Source organism: Equus caballus, chromosome 28 (assembly GCF_041296265.1).
Source record: "Equus caballus isolate H_3958 breed thoroughbred chromosome 28, TB-T2T, whole genome shotgun sequence".
NCBI classification, from domain to species: domain Eukaryota; kingdom Metazoa; phylum Chordata; class Mammalia; order Perissodactyla; family Equidae; genus Equus; species Equus caballus.
In genome coordinates, this window is record NC_091711.1 from 28,433,035 (window position 1) to 28,449,726 (window position 16,692).

Consider the following 16,692-nt stretch of genomic DNA (forward strand, 5'->3'; position numbering starts at 1 on the left):
GAAGATAGGGTTGAAAAGAGGGAGAAATAAAGGCCACCATAACTCATAAAATGCATAATAAGACCCAGAAATAATAGAAAGTTGACTTCAGCTGTGACTCACCAAGAGCTATTTGCACCAGTTCCTACTGCTTTACCACAACTCACTTCCCATATTGCTTAGCCCTATATATTGATCACCTGCAGCTCATATGTGAGGGCACTGATTACAAAATGTTATTTTGTACATCAGCTCAGCTGCCAGGAGCTCCCAACCCCAACACTCAGCAAAACTGGTTCCGATAACTAAGCTCTTCGTATTTCTAGGCTGAAGGAAAAGTAACTTATAATCCCCACAAAAGCTCTCTAAGATATTTATTACTGTCCTCATTTTACTGCTGAGGAAGATGGGGCTTCTCAAGACCATTATTTGTATTTCACTCAGTCACAGAGTTGACTGGGTGTGAAGAGAAGAGTTGACCCAGATCTCCCACAATGCTGCTCCAGGAGGAAGGAGACTGTGGGTTGCAAACAGCAGTGGTTCCCAAACTGGTCCTCCACCCACATGCCACCCACATCAGTTTTGCAATATCCTCCTACCTCCTTTGGGATTATTTACTCAATTTTTTTTAAATCAGTACACTTTTTGCTACCTAAATAAATTAGAGAACACCAGTCTAAAGAGCAACAACTGTGAAATCACACATTTTATACATGTATATTTTGAATAACAATCTTTAAGTGCATTCATTTCCTAGGCCTCTGTAACAAAATACTATAAACTGGGTGGGTTAAAAGAAGAGAAATTGATTTTCTCACAGTTCAGGAGGCCAGAAGTTCAAAATAAAGGTGTCACTAGTGTTGGTTCCTTCTGGAAGAGAAACTGTTCCATGCCCCTCTCCTAGCTTCATGATGTCCTTTGACTTGTACACACATCATTTCAATCTCTACCTCCATTTTCACACGCCCTTTCTCTCCCTGTCTCTGTGTCCAAATCTCCGTCTTCTTTCTCTTATAAAAACACTGGTCATTGGATTCAAGGTCCACCCTAAATCTAAGATTATTTTATCTCCAGATCCCTAACTAATTACATCTGCAAAAACCGTATTTCCAAACAAGGTCACATTCTGAGCTTCTGGGTGGACATGAAATTTGAGAAGGACACTAGTCAACCCACTATAAGTAAATAACCATTAGGATTTTCTTGAAAGTTTATCCATACATCACCTAAAATCATCTTGCACTCTGCTAGTGGTTTGCACATCACGCTAGGGAGACCTCGGGGTACACAGCATTTGGAGGCCCTTAGGCACCTCTCCCAGTTTTAAAAGCAGCAGATTTTATAGTCAAAGTGGTTGCACTTCCTTTATTGCATTTGAACCAATGTATGTTTAGGCAAATCAAGAAGTTGGTCCCCTATATAGAGCCAATTTTCTGGTTTTGAGAACTCGGGAAATGTTATTAATAATAGATTGCTTCAAGTGCTATTTCAAGAAGGTAGATGAACACTAGCTTATTGCATGATGCACTGTTTTCTGAAATCAGTAGCTGTGCATGTACAGGTCTCTGCAGGGTTGTCTTTGGGGATTTATTAAGTCTTCCCTCCACAGAGACAACCAAAGGATCTTAAGGTGGATTTGCAATTTAAAAGAGGTCATTAGTTAACACTGGACATTGTGGAACTCCATTTTGTGCAGGAAGGCAGGATGCCTGAGAGCACGTAAACAGGAACCTAGAGTAGGCCCATATTTTCAGTCCAGAGAAGAAGGATGGATAGGAGAATTTTATTCTCAGCAGCGTTTATGTGACCTAGACTTTCATGTGAAACACAGGTTGAATAAACTTGGGTTTTTCCATTTGAGAAAATATCCAGAAAACCTTATTCTTCTAAATGCACAGACTTCAGCTCTTTCTAAAAAGTACGCACTGGATAACAGAAATTAAATATCTCGGGGGAAGACATTTTTATTGTCATTCTTATTTTTAATTCAGATGCTATTTTTCTCTAAAATATTAAAAGTTATTTATCAAAAACCTAAGAGGAGAAACTGTCTTAAATGAAAAATTATCAGATGGTGAAGATCAATTATTATATGGTCTTGATGCAAAATATTATAAAAGATGCATAAGAGCAGATGCTGTCTTTGGAAGCATCTCTATAAGAACATTTCCAAAAACACATATGGTGTAGGAGCTGTCACATACATACCACCTCAGTGTTTAGACTGAGTTAAATAATTCACGGTGGTGTAACCAGCTTACAGAAATGTAATAAAACACTCTAAATAAATTGGGTTGTTGCCATGACAAATAACTGAAACAAAAGAAACAACAGCAACAAAAAAACCACTTAGACAAGAGGAGGTGTGCAAGGTCGCAAAACTGAAAAGTTCAGTATTTGTCAGCAAAAACTCAAAGTACAAGATGTTACTAACCTGTACCTTGTGTTTCTACCAACAAATATATCTTAAAGAAGCGACCCAAACCTTTATGTATGAATGGTTGCTGGCCTTCAAACAGTATTTGTCACTATATGACTCATCACCCAACACCATTGCCAATACAGAGAGCTCATAAACCACTCCCGCAGAACTTCCTCAGAGACTAACTACTCGTGCCACAAGAAAACGTGTTCCTTTACTTTTTAACCACTCCTAGGTTTTCATGATGTACATTGTCCAAATGAACAGGAAGGCTTTGGAGGGTCAAAGATGAGCAACTCCAAATGAAAATGTACTGCTTTGCCAGAAACATACATTTTTAACAGGAGACAGGCAGCATTCTGACAATGATTTTTAATAGGTGACAGGCAGCACTCTAATAGGGAAGGAGGAAAGGATGGGGGGAAGGGAGAAGGACCCACTGGAAGGAAAGTTGGAGAATCAGAAAGAAACTGTGCTGTTATTTACTCTATCCCCCTTTCAGGAATTCAAAGCAGATGTCAACGTGCTAAAAGCTATATGGAAACACTGCAGGAAAAAACTTGTTTAGTTTGGTTTAACATATTCTTTCTCAAACTGACTTGACTGCAAAGTCTCTTCTTCATACAACAACTTCTAACATCCTAATTCTATAGCATGTATTTTGGGGAATGTGGTACGCAGCCTGCAAAACAGCCTGCAAGATGGCCTCCAGTGATTCTCACCTCCTGGGATTCACACTTTTCTGTAATCCTCTCCCACTTTTAATAGAGCTAATCTAAATAATGAAAATGATATTGCAGAAATGATAGAGTGTGACTTTTGAGGCTGGGCTTCAAAGACATTGTGGCTTTCCCATTGCACTTTCTTGGATTGCTTATCCTGGGAGAAGCCAGTCAGTCACCATATCATGAGGACACTCAAGCTGCCTGCAGAGGCGCCCAAATGTAGAGGAACTGAGCACGATGTGAGTGAGCCATCTTGGAAGGGAATCCTCCAGCCCCAGTCAAGCCTTCAGATGACTCCAGACCCAGCTGGCATCTTCACTGTCACCTCAGGAGAGACCATAAGCAAGAACCACCCAGCTAAGCCAGTCCTAAACTTCAAACCAGAGACTATATGAGATCATAAATATCTGTTGTTGTTTTAAGCCACTAAGTTTGGAGATAACTTGTTATGCAGGAATAGATAACTAGTACAGGGAATATGAACCTAAAGCATTTGGTATCAATCATTTTGGTTTGTCATTAACCATCATGAAGCTTTAGTGTGGAATATGTTTTTACACTATTCCACCTCTCTAGACACAGTTAAATGGCCAAGGGATGGATTCATACCTACAGCCAAGCCAATCAGTGTTATTCCTTAGCATTTTTGTAACTGAAGCTGGACAAAGAGATTTATTCTCTGGTGATGAGGCCAGGAGATGTGGGACTCAGGAGCTGCCAGTGGCCAGATTTCATGCTGTGAAAAGAAAGCTTTTCTAAGACAAAGAAGTTGACAACACAGAGAGAAATTGGGTTCATAGAGTGAGAATAAAATACCTAGTAGCACTGAAGTCCCTAGTCCCAGGGGCCACTGATACCACTGCCCCTCATCCTTCTCAATGTGAGCCTTTTTTTTCCCCCACCGAGGGAGATTAGCCCTGCGCTAACTACTGCCAATCCTCCTCTTTTTTCTGAGGAAGACTGGCCCTGAGCTAACATCCATGCCCATCTTCTGCTTTATGTGTGGGACGCCTACCACAGCATGGCTTGCCACACGGTGCCACATCTGCACCCGGGATCCAAACCAGCGAACCCCGGGCCGCCAAAGCAGAACGTGCGCACTTAACCGCTGCGCCACCAGGCCAGCCCCACAATGTGAGTCTTTCCATTTCCCCTTTTTGCCTAGATTGGTTTAAGTTGGGCTTCTAAACCTTGCCTCCAAAAGAATCTTGACTACTACATTCCCATATAACTCCGTGCTTCCCCTAACACAGCACTGGTGACACAGGGCTGTAATTGCTGTTGCTTATCTACCTCCCTGTCCACAGAGAGTGGAGTTCATGGTCACAGCCTTCTTCCCTTCTCTGGGAACTGCACTCAACAGACAGGGTAAGACTCCGACAACCATGTCTGTACTTCATAAGCTTGGGCCCTGAACCATAGTTGATTCACTCAAGCTGGACCAATCAGATGCCCCCTCTAGGAATTTGGAATCGAGACCCACGGAGATTGAACACAGAAACCCTTCACACTAACAATAGCACTCTTCAGAGATGTTGTTAACCTCTAACTAGCAAGGTGTCCCAAGCTGCCTTAGTCTCTGCCTCTTGCGTGAATTCTCTAAGAACCTCCAGTATTCTTTCAACAAGCATACAAGGTCACTTCTGCTTCCTTAAGCCATAAGAAACTTGGCTAATCCGTGTCCCCACCTATTGCAGTCTCCGTGTGAGCAGGGACGACTTGTTCATCATTGTGTCTCCAGGGCCAGCATAGCCCCAAGTACACAGTCAGAACTCACTAAGAAGTTCATGAATGACTGAAGCTTACTGCACTGGGTGGGAGATGCTCTTCTTCCTACTTAGATGGAAAAGATCTAAATTCTTTTTACTCTTTTGCTTTCAAGGTCCTGCACTCCTCTGTCCTGGCCTTGGTTCTTCCTGTATAGGCAGCTACAGGGACCAGTGTGTCCTTTGTAGGCAGTACATCACGTCCCTGCTCAAGGAGGCACATTAGATACTAGAGGTCTCAGGCCTCCTGACATCCAAGAAACTCTGCCCTTGCCTGCATGCCTGGGGTCACCAGTCCCACCATCCTGCTTTTACTGTGCTGAGCTAGAGCCATGCTGACCAGATGATTTCCACGGCCAGTGCTGGCTTTATCCTGACAATGCCATGATTCCAGGAGGCTCTGACCCTCATATCTTATTGCTCCTCTGGTCCTTGCTCTCAGCATTCTAGGAGGTGCTTTTTAACATGGTCTCACTGCTTTGGGTAGAAAAGAATGACTTCCAGGGAAATTTCTACCTTTCTAGAGAACCATCCTTCTAAGAACAGATCTCATATATGACTAGAATTAAAAGAATTGGTGGGCTATGGGACAGAGCATGAGGATTATAGAGCAAGTTCAGGAGCTTCCGACTGCAAGAAGAGGAGCTAAGAAATCACGGTTAGCAAAAGCAGTCCTAAGAGGGAAATTCATCGCAATACAGGCTCACCTCACTAAACAAGAAAAAGCTCACGTAAGCAACCTCAAACGACACCTAACAGAACTAGAAAAAGAAGAACAAACAAAGCCCAGAGTCAGTAGAAGGAGGGAAATAATAAAAATAAGAGCAGAAATAAACGATATTGAAACAAAAAAGACAATAGAAAGGATCAATGAAACAAAGAGTTGGTTCTTCGAAAGAATTAACAAAATTGACAAACCCCTAGCCAGACTCACCAAGAAAAGAAGAGAGAAATCGCAAATTAATAAAATCAGGAATGACAGAGGAGAAATCACAACAGATACCAATGAAATACAAGAGATCATAAGAGAATACTATGAAAAACTATATGCCAACAAATTGAACAACCTGGAAGAAATGGACAAATTCCTAGACTCCTACAATCTCCCCAAACTGAATCAGGAAGAAATGGAGAATCTGAATAGACCAATCACAAGTAAGGAAATAGAAACGGTAATCAAAAACCTCCCCAAAAACAAGAGTCCAGGACCAGACGGCTTCTCTGGAGAATTCTACCAAACATTCAAAGAAGACTTAATACCTATTCTCCTCAAACTGTTCCAGAAAATTGAGAAAGATGGAGAACTCCCTAACACATTCTATGAAGCCAACATCACTCTGATCCCCAAACCTGACAAGGACAACACAAAGAAGGAGAACTACAGGCCGATATCACTGATGAACATAGATGCAAAAATCCTCAACAAAATTTTGGCAAACCGATTACAGCAATACATCAAAAAGATTATACACCATGATCAAGTGGGATTTATACCAGGGACACAGGGATGGTTCAACATCCGCAAGTCAATCAACGTGATACACTACATCAACAAAATGAAAAACAAAAACCACATGATCATCTCAATAGATGCAGAGAAAGCATTCGACAAGATCCAACACCCATTTATGATAAAAACCCTCAGTAAAATGGGTATAGAAGGAAAGTACCTCAACATAATAAAGGCCATATATGATAGACCCACAGCCAACATCATACTCAATGGACAAAAGCTGAAAGCCATCCCTCTGAGGACAGGAACAAGACAAGGGTGCCCACTTTCACCACTCCTATTCAACATAGTACTGGAGGTGCTGGCCAGAGCAATTCGGCAGGAAAAAGAAATAAAAGGAATCCAAATAGGTAACGAAGAAGTAAAACTCTTGCTGTTTGCAGACGACATGATCTTATACATAGAAAACCCCAAAGAATCCACAGAAAAACTATTAGAAATAATCAACAACTACAGCAAAGTAGCAGGGTATAAAATTAACGTGCATAAATCAGTAGCATTTCTATACACTAACAATAAACTAACAGAAAAAGAACTCAAGAACTCTATTCCATTCACAATCGCAACGAAAAGAATAAAATACCTTGGGATAAACTTAACCAAGGAAGTGAAGGATCTATACAATGAAAACTACAAGACTTTCTTGAAAGAAATAGGCGATGACATAAAGAGATGGAAAAACATTCCTTGCACATGGATTGGAAGAATAAACATAGTTAAAATGTCCATACTACCTAAAGCAATATACAGATTCAATGCTATCCCAATCAGAATCCCAAGAACATTCTTCACAGAAATTGAACAAACAATCCTAAAATTCATATGGGGGAACAAAAGACCGCGAATTGCTAAAGCAATCCTGAGCAAGAAAAACAAAGCCGGCGGAATCACAATCCCCGATTTCAAAACATACTACAAAGCTACAGTGATCAAAACAGCATGGTACTGGTACAAAAACAGGTCCACAGATCAATGGAACAGAATTGAAAGCCCAGAGATAAAACCACACATCTATGGACAGCTAATCTTCGACAAAGGAGCAGAGGGCCTACAATGGAGAAAAGAAAGTCTCTTCAACAAATGGTGCTGGGAAAACTGGACAGCCACATGCAAAAGATTGAAAATTGACCATTCTTTTTCACCACACACCAAAATAAACTCAAAATGGATCAAAGACCTAAAGATTAGGCCTGAGACAACAAGTCTTTTGGAAGAGAATATAGGCAGTACACTCTTTGACATCAGTTTCAAAAGAATCTTTTCGGACACTGTAACTCCTCAGTTGAGGGAAACAATAGAAAGAATAAACAAATGGTACTTCATCAGACTAAAGAGCTTCTTCAAGGCAAGGGAAAACAGGATTGAAACAAAAAAACAGCTCACTAATTGGGAAAAAATATTTACAAGCCACTTATCCGACAAAGGGTTAATCTCCATAATATACAAAGAACTCACACTGCTTAACAACAAAAAAACAAACAACCGATCAAAAAATGGGCAGAGGACATGAACAGACATTTCTTAAAAGAAGATATGAATATGGCCAATAGACACATGAAAAGATGTTCATCATCGCTAATCATCAGGGAAATGCAAATCAAAACTACACTAAGATATCACCTTACCCCCGTTAGATTGGCAAAAACATCCAAAACCAAGAACGACAAATGTTGGAGAGGTTGTGGAGAAAGAGGAACCCTCATACACTGTTGGTGGGAATGCAAACTGGTACAGCCACTATGGAAAACAGTATGGAGATTTCTCAAAAAGTTAAAAATAGAAATACCCTATGACCCAGCCATCCCATTACTGGGTATCTATCCTAAGAACCTGATAACAGATATCTCAAGAGTCCGTTGCACCCCTATGTTCATCGCAGCATTATTTACAATAGCCAAGACGTGGAACCAGCCTACATGCCCAGAAACTGATGATTGGATAAAGAAGATGTGGTATATATACACAATGGAATACTACTCAGCCATAAAAAAAGACGAAATTGGCCCATTCACAACAACGTGGATGGACCTCGAGGGCATTATGTTAAGCGAAATAAGTCAGTCAGAGAAAGACGAACTCTATATGACTCCACTCATAGGTGGAAATTAGTATATTGAGAAGGAGATCTGATCGGTGGTTATCAGGGAAAAGGGGGGGTGGGGGGAGGGTACGGAGGGGGAAGTGGTGTACCCACAACATGACTAACAAAAATGTACAACTGAAATCTCACAAGGTTGTAATCTATCATAACATTAATAAAAAAATAAAAAAAAAAGAAATCACGGTTAGCAGAGGATAAAGAAGCAAAGCGTAGTAGGCAATTGTTGAGGTGACTACCTCAAACTCATCCCTTATTTTCTCCCCTTTTTAAAAGCATCCAGAGTCTCCTTTGGGGTGTTGCCCCTCCTCTATGCTTGGCCATGGGTAGAATTGATACCCCTTTAGCTCCAGGCCCAAATAGCCTGAGCCAATCACTTTTTACGTCAGTGATCTATCATCACGTAGCATTTCTCCTGTCACAGCAACTGGTGAGCACATAACCTCAACGGGTTTAACCAGAATGAAGTCCAGCATTTTCTTTAATATTTGAAGGAAAAGTCTATCTTTCTCTGACATCGAAGAAGTATGTAGACCCAGGAGCTGCTGGAAGCCATCTTTCACCCATGAGAGCAGGCAGCCTGCCTTTCAATAAAGCTGGCACCATGAAAGGCAGAGTTGAAAAATGGAAATGAACTAAGTTCTGGGTGACATAATTGAGCTCCCAGATCAAACCAATTCTGAAGGCTATTCTACCTGTGGACTCTGAAGTGACATAAGCCAACAAACTTTCTAAAAGGTTCAATAAGTTTGAGTTCAGTTCGGTAGTACTTAACACCTAAAAAGTATGAACCAATACACATGGGCTAACTAGCAAGCACTACATGCTAGAGTCTGTGCGGAACTATAGGGACAGTTTTCTACTGTAGAAAGGACTTTTCCATGGTCTCTCAGCCCTGCCTCTCAGTAGGTATAAACCTACTGGTTTTAAAAGGGTGGACTTAGAGAAAGAAGCTGTGCTCTTCCGTATGCTTGGCTGTCCAGGAATGCCAAGCACTACTTCATAGATGATACTGGACAGGCACATCAGCCTGACAGCAAGAATGTGCTCTGGGCTGAAGCAACAGCCAGGAGACTGCCAAGAAAAACAGCATCCCATCTGGCCCCCCTCAGGGACTGTGTGACCCTGAATCAGACGTAATCTGGACTGGGATCCAAACTTCTAGCCTAGAGCAAACCAATAGCTCCAGACCGGGTGCTTTGGAATCTTCTAACCTAGGAATGACTTAGGAGAAAGTGAGTTAAAACCCACCAACCCAAGCTAACCTAAATCAGGGGCTGCCTCTGAACTAAACCAGCATTTATTCTTCCTCCAATGACTTCATTAACCTCTGACAAAATTAATCAAAGAGGTTCAACTGGGTTATAGATCTGCCCTTTATATCTACCCCCTAAATATCCTGTTGGCAATATACACTAATATTTGAGTGTTATTGTATTATAGTAATTAAAATTATATCCTGGGGTTATTTGATATTTTAAAAATCTTTATTTTCTACATCTGGATTATACAGATCAAAGATTTTAATCCTATAAGTAAAAAATTATATCCTTGGATCATTTGATATTAAAGAATCTTGATTTTCTACATCTGGATTATACGGATCAAAAATTTTAATCCTATAAGTAAGTTATACTTCTTTATAGTATACAACTTAGAAATACAGATAAACAAAAAGAAATGGAAAAAATCCCCATGATTTTCTCATCATCCAGATGCACATGATTCTCTTTCCTATGTATATGTGGCAGGATGATACATAAAATATTAATTGCTTTGCCTTCTAAGAGTCTGTGTTTGTTGCTCCCTGCCCCCAGCTAGATGGGTGGGCATCCACTACTTTAGAGATTTTTAGCAGAGGTACTAAAGAGAACACACCACACATTTTTTTCTTTTAAGACCAAAAGCCGGGGGCCGGCTCCGTGGCCGAGTGGTTAAGTTCGCGCGCTCCGCTGCGGGGGCCCAGGGTTCGGATCCCCGGCGTGGACATGGCACCGCTTGTCAGGCCACGTTGAGGCGGCATCCCACATCCCACAACAAGAAGGACATGCAACTAAGATATACAACCGTGTACGGGGAGGGGTTTGGGGAGATAAAGGAGAAAAAAGAAAAAAGATTGGCAACAGTTGTCCCAGGTGCCAATCTTTAAAAAAAAAAAAAAAAAAGACCAAAAGCCATATTGCAGCATAAAACACAAAGGACTGGAAACACGGTCAGTCCCCTGGATCTCCATGGCTCCCTGATTGTCAAGCAAGAGCTTCCAAAAGCTCCCCAGGGCCCAAATGGTGCTCAAAAGCAAGCTGAGAGAGGAAAAGAACAGTCTGGACTACACGATCATCCTTCAGCCCAGACAAGAAATCACTGCAGTGGAGGGATACAACATGGAGTAGTTGCACTGGGGGAGTGTGGAGGATGAGGCCTCATCTCCAGAGAGCACCAGCATCAGGAAACCAGGCAGAGCCAAGCCAGGGCCTTCAGACAACAGGTGGGCAGAGAGACACCTGACGCAGGATGTCATGGGCAAGATGAAAAAGTAGGCACTCCCTTCCCCAGCTGCCAAAGTGGTATTTACACAAACTCTCATTAAATTAATTAATCAAGGAGGCCATTAGACTCATGTGACTCTAATGCCCTGGCAGCCTACAAGCAAACCAAAATCTAAACCTGTAAATGCCTCAAGGTTATGAAATCCAAAGGCTAAGGACAACCAACCACAAACAGCCATCCAGGCTTTAAACTGTAGCCAATCAAAGAATTTCTTTTCTTTGCTTTTGCACCTTCTCTATTTGTCTTTCCCCTGGCTCCAGTCCACAGAATGCCCCTAACCATTTCCAGTTTGGTGCTGCCCCATTTGAACCAATTTTTGCTCAAATAAACTCTTAAAATGGTTAATATGCCCCAGTTTATCTTTTAACACTCCCTTAGCTTAGCATTAGCTTAGCATAAGCTTAGCTTAGCTTAGCATTAACTCCAGGGAGGCAAGAGGAATACTGACAGGAAACAATCCTGAATATGTCAGGACTTTAAGACTGAAGTGACTGAGCAATCACTGAAGTCAATTGTGTTTATCTGGTAGCAACTAAGAACCATTTTCTGTGTCAGGAAGAATGGGCAGAAGAGAGACTCTGGGGGGAGGAATATGGGAATAGTAGTCAGAAATTGAGTTTTAGAAAACAATTGTCATATTTCTAGCACACCCAATTTTTGTGCCCTTGATATATCATACCCACTACACACTCACAAATGCACACATTCACATATACATGCACAGACATACAGATACAGCTTTGCATATTTTTAAACAAAAATGAAATCGTACTGTACATGCTGTTCTACAAGCTGCCTTTCTCATTGAATAACATATCTGAAACATCTTCACCTGAACCAAACTTTCAGTGCCAGGCTGAAATATGCTCAACCCACTTCACCCTACCAGGCTCTGGGAAACAGCACTTTCCAAAGAGGCCTCAACATCTCCTATCCCACATGCTCTTCTGCAATGTGACCTGGCCACTCTGCCATCCAGAAGTGGAGCCTAATTCTCCTCCCCTTGAATCTGGGCTGGCCTCGGTGACTCACTCATACCAACAGAATGTGGCAAAAGTGACCACTTTGTGACTTCTGAGACTAGGTCAGAAAAGGCCACACAGCTTTCGCCTGGTACTCTTGGATTGTGCGCTGTCTGGATGCTCTCTCTTAGAACCCACTCACCACGCTGTAACAAGCCTAAGCCCCACAGGGAGGCCAAAGGTAATGCTCCAGGTGACAACCCTGGTTAAGCCCAGTCTTCAAGTCATCCCAGCCCAGGCACTACATATGTAAGTAAAAAGTCTCCAGGTGATTCTAGCCCCTCACCTTTTGAGCCATGCTTAGCTATTGAAGTCTTCCCACCTGAGGCCCTAGACATTGTGGAGCACAGGCAAGCCAACTCCGTGGTCCCTTGTTGGATTCCTGACCCACAGAAACTGGGAGCATAATAAAATTATTTTATACCACTAAGTTTTATGGTGGTTTGTTCTGCAGCAATTGAAAACCAGACCACAGGTCCAACAGTATCCAGGGTGCTAGAGACTGAAAGTTTGTATCCCCCCAAAAAATTCATATGTTAAATCATGACCCCCAATGTGATGGTATTCGGAAGTGAAGCCTTTGGGAGGTGATTAGGTCATGAGGGCAGTGCCCTTATAAAAGAGACCCCAGAGAGCTCCCTTGCCCCTTCCACCACGTTAAGACACAAGGACATGACAGCCATCTATGAACCAGGAAGAGAGTTCTCACCAGACATCAAATCTGCTGTAATCTTGATCTTGGACTTCCTGCCTCCAGAACTCTGAGAAATAAATGTCTGTTATTTATAAGCCACCCAGTCTATGACATTCTGTTAGAGCAGCCTGAACAGATTAAGACACAGGGGAAACTAAAATAATGTTGCCAGCCTAAAAACTTACGAAATTCTCTATAAACAGCTAAGGCAGTACAATGAAAGTCAAGCCCCAATTAAGTTTTTTTTAACTGTCTCTGCTACCTTTTCTCTTTATCATGTGTGGCTAATGCAGACTGTGTCAGACACTTCACTAAGCACCAAACATACTGAACACTTCATTTATTTCACAAGAACTCTGCAAGAAAAGTATTTTATCTCCATTTTACAGATGACAAATCTGAGGCTCAAAACAGTTACTCAGCTAATAGATGGCAGAGTAGAGGTTTGAATGCCAACCCTCTGGCTCCAAAACACTGTGCTCACTACACTACAAGGGGGTTAGCTGTGGAGCACTTGCAGAACAGCCTATGCAGCATAATAAAACCAGACTTTCATCATTCCTCTAAAAACAGAGGGAGGATTTCAATGAAATGTGGACATGGAGAGGATTCCACTGCCTCATTCCTTGTTCTTTTTTGTGATGGTATACACTGGCAATGCATCCACTAACCTTTTATTTCATAGAGATATTTACATGTTAATATCCTTTCCCAGCAAAAGTTTTCATCAAACCAGTTTATTATTAGCACATACATATACAAAAGACCCCTTCCACCAAAAAAACAACAAACATAACATTATCAACATCAACATGAACTGAGCTGTTCTTTTTCTACTTTGGTTTTGATAAGGGCACATTTTGACCCATAACTGGCATTCTGTGATTGTACTGATGGACAAATATTAAGCAAGGAGAAGATATAGGAAGATGGTGAGTATGACAAAGGCATTTATCAGGATATTCGTACTAACTCCTTGTGGGGTTCTTTGAGCTAGAAAAGGAGGATCTGAATTTAACACTGTAATCGTAATTCTTGGGAGAGAAACCACCAAATGTACTGTAAAGGTTCAAATTTATAGTTTAGTTTTGATTGTCCGTACATCAACAATAACAATAACCACATCAACAATAATAATATGAACTTGTAATTGGTGAGTGTTGATCATGTACTAAGCATCAGGTTAAATCCTTTATGCTTTGCCTCATTCAATCTTAATAGCACCTCTACAAGGTCACCACTATTATTATCTGTATGAGGAAAGAGGCTTGAGTAGCTGACCCAGAGTGACTGTGGGGAAGCTGTGGAGCTGGACTTGAACTAAGGTCCATCTGAATCCAAAGTCCATTCTCTTAGCCCTGTCTGTCTTCTTCCCATTTGGCATGTACCCTCTTCACAGCAGCCCAGCATCTATTGTACATTCTTCCTCTGCTTGGAGAATTTCCCACCACATGAGTCCCACTCTCAAAGGCAGAAATCAGAAACTTATTTTCTAAGCCTCTCTTGCAGCTAGGGTGCTGACATGTGACATAGGCTCTACTAATCAGATACAACCATTTGAAAACTCAATTTGCAGAACAGGAGGAAAGAGGCAGTGTACTGAATCCATGTTTCTGGAAAGGGTGCCGGTACAGGTGCCGACCTGAGGAGGCAGCAGTGGTAGATGTTCCGATGGGGGTCTTCGGTGCAGACAGAGGTAGAGGGCACTCTAACAGGGTCTTCAGCGGCCGACGATATAACGGAGTCTTCAGTGAAGCCACCATGTCATTTGTCTCTGGTTGTGAGGCCACCAAGCCTGACTCTGACCCTCCCAGAGTTTCTCTGAGCTCTCAGTTAAACCTTAATAAATTGTTTCTGCTTAATCTAGCTAGTGCGAGTTCTAAGAACCCAACTGGCACAATCCCTTCAGAACTCGAGAACAAATATTTCAAAAGGAACTACATGTACCTGTTTGTCTTGTTTTTCACAAGCTACAATCAACTTTACTTTTTAATGATTTATTTCAAATGCACACAGCTTTTTCTAAGTGGGTGAGTCTTCTAATAATTCATCAAAAGCAGCAGGATCAGCTAACCTCCTCAGCTATGTAGAGAGGTCCGCTGACTTTTTTGCCAACTGAAAACTATTTCTTTCATGAATAGAAATCCCAAAAAGCTTCAAATACACTTTTTTCCTTTTGGAAGTATTTTCTTTCTTGGCTTTTTTGCTATTAATGTTAAAGTGATGTATCTGGTTCTAGCTGTGAATTTAATCAAATTCTTATTCCATTGTCTTAACTTTCTTCCTAAAGCAAACTCTGAAACTTTTGCTAATTCTGGCCACCTATCTCATTCTTATAAAATACCATTCTTATCCTCTCCCTCTGTGCTACTGATGGATTGATCACTGTACCTTAAATGATGTGACATCATCAGGAGGCATTCAAGACACTTTTATCTGCTTTTTGCCTACTGGTTGTCAACTAATCAACAAGTCTTCAGTGTTACGTGTAGCATGCTCATATCAGGAACATGGCAAACAATGTAGGTTGCCTATTTGGCAGATATTTGCCCTTATCCATTGCTCACAGAGGCCCCTGTTTGTGCAGGTATAAGGCAGAAATATGCTTGGAGACAGTGGGCTCTTCCCCAGCCCCAGCTACTGAACCCTGATGGTTTCCTTTCCCTTTTGCTATGATTTGATATAGGGGTGGGCATGTGGTGGGCATACAAATCTGACCAATCAAACTGAGAGGTGGTCTAACTTTGGAACAATTTATCTTCTCAATAAAAACTTCCTTCTTCCTGTTTTGGATGTCATAACGCGTGGATGAGAGGTCAAGAGTTGCAGCAGCCATTTTGTGACTTTGAAGAACTTTTTTTTTTTTTAAACATAAATCCACGAGTCAAAGGGAACAAAAGAGGAAGCATCAAGAAATGTTGGAAACTAGAAAACAAATGGATGAGGGGTAACTGATAGCAGACCCAAGAAAGGTGAATTCTAAGCTGGCAGTGAGGGAAGCTGAGAATCAACCTGATTAACACTTCAGAATAACTGCTAGTATCAAGGACCTCTGGAACTGGGGGCAGAATATGATGATAAAATAAAGAGGCAGCAGTTAATCCCCTAGGTCCTTTTATTCATTTCATACAGCTAGGCCAATGCCCCTTTCTCACACCAGCAATATACTGATGGTATATTCACTGGGGAAGGTAAAATGGCATTCTCTGGACTTGAAGACAGTTGAAATCATGGATACTGTACGAAATCAGGTATATTAAGTAACTATGTGTTCACTGAAGGCTGAATGCTGAGACCCTCACCTCTCTTTCCTTATTTGGCTCCCAAAACATTGGCAACCAGATCTTAGTCCTCCAGGTAGATGACTGAAATACTTTCAGAGTAACCTAAGCAGCTCAAGAGGAAAGAACTAAGGATACAGACATGGAAACAGTGGATAGTTACTCAGGACACCTACAGTGAGGCTCCCAAAGAGAACAAGCTTTACCCACACTCTCAAAACTACAAATTGTCTTCGGGTTCTCTCTTAATCAGGAGCAGACAACCCAGGACTTCCAATCAGTCAAGAAAAGCCCCTAGCACAGGCACTGGAAACCAAACAAACAGAAAGTTTAGCAACTTGAAGGAAACAGAAAAGAGAAGAAAACTTCAAAAAGATTCTAATATTCTCAGAGGAAAAAAAAGAATATTCTGTTCCCATAAAACGAGAACTAAATGCCATTTTAAAATTGTAATTTTTATGTGAGAAGGAGCACTTGAAATTTTTCAAATATGCTAACAGAATTAAAAACTCAAAGGTTGGAAGATAAATTTGTAGAAATCTCCCAAAAGTAGAGCAAAAAGATAAAGCTATGGGAAAGAACAATTAAAATTTTTTAAACTAGAGGCTAGCCTGGTGGCGTAGTGGTTAAGTTTGTGTGCTCTGC

General features: G+C 41.3%; 1 long non-coding RNA gene across 1 annotated transcript in view; it reads right to left on the reverse strand.

Moving 5' to 3' along the window:
- Nucleotides 1–16,692, reverse strand: part of LOC106782690 (uncharacterized) — a 133,283-nt gene that overhangs the window by 103,957 nt on the left and 12,634 nt on the right. The gene's annotated exons all lie outside the window — the stretch shown is intronic.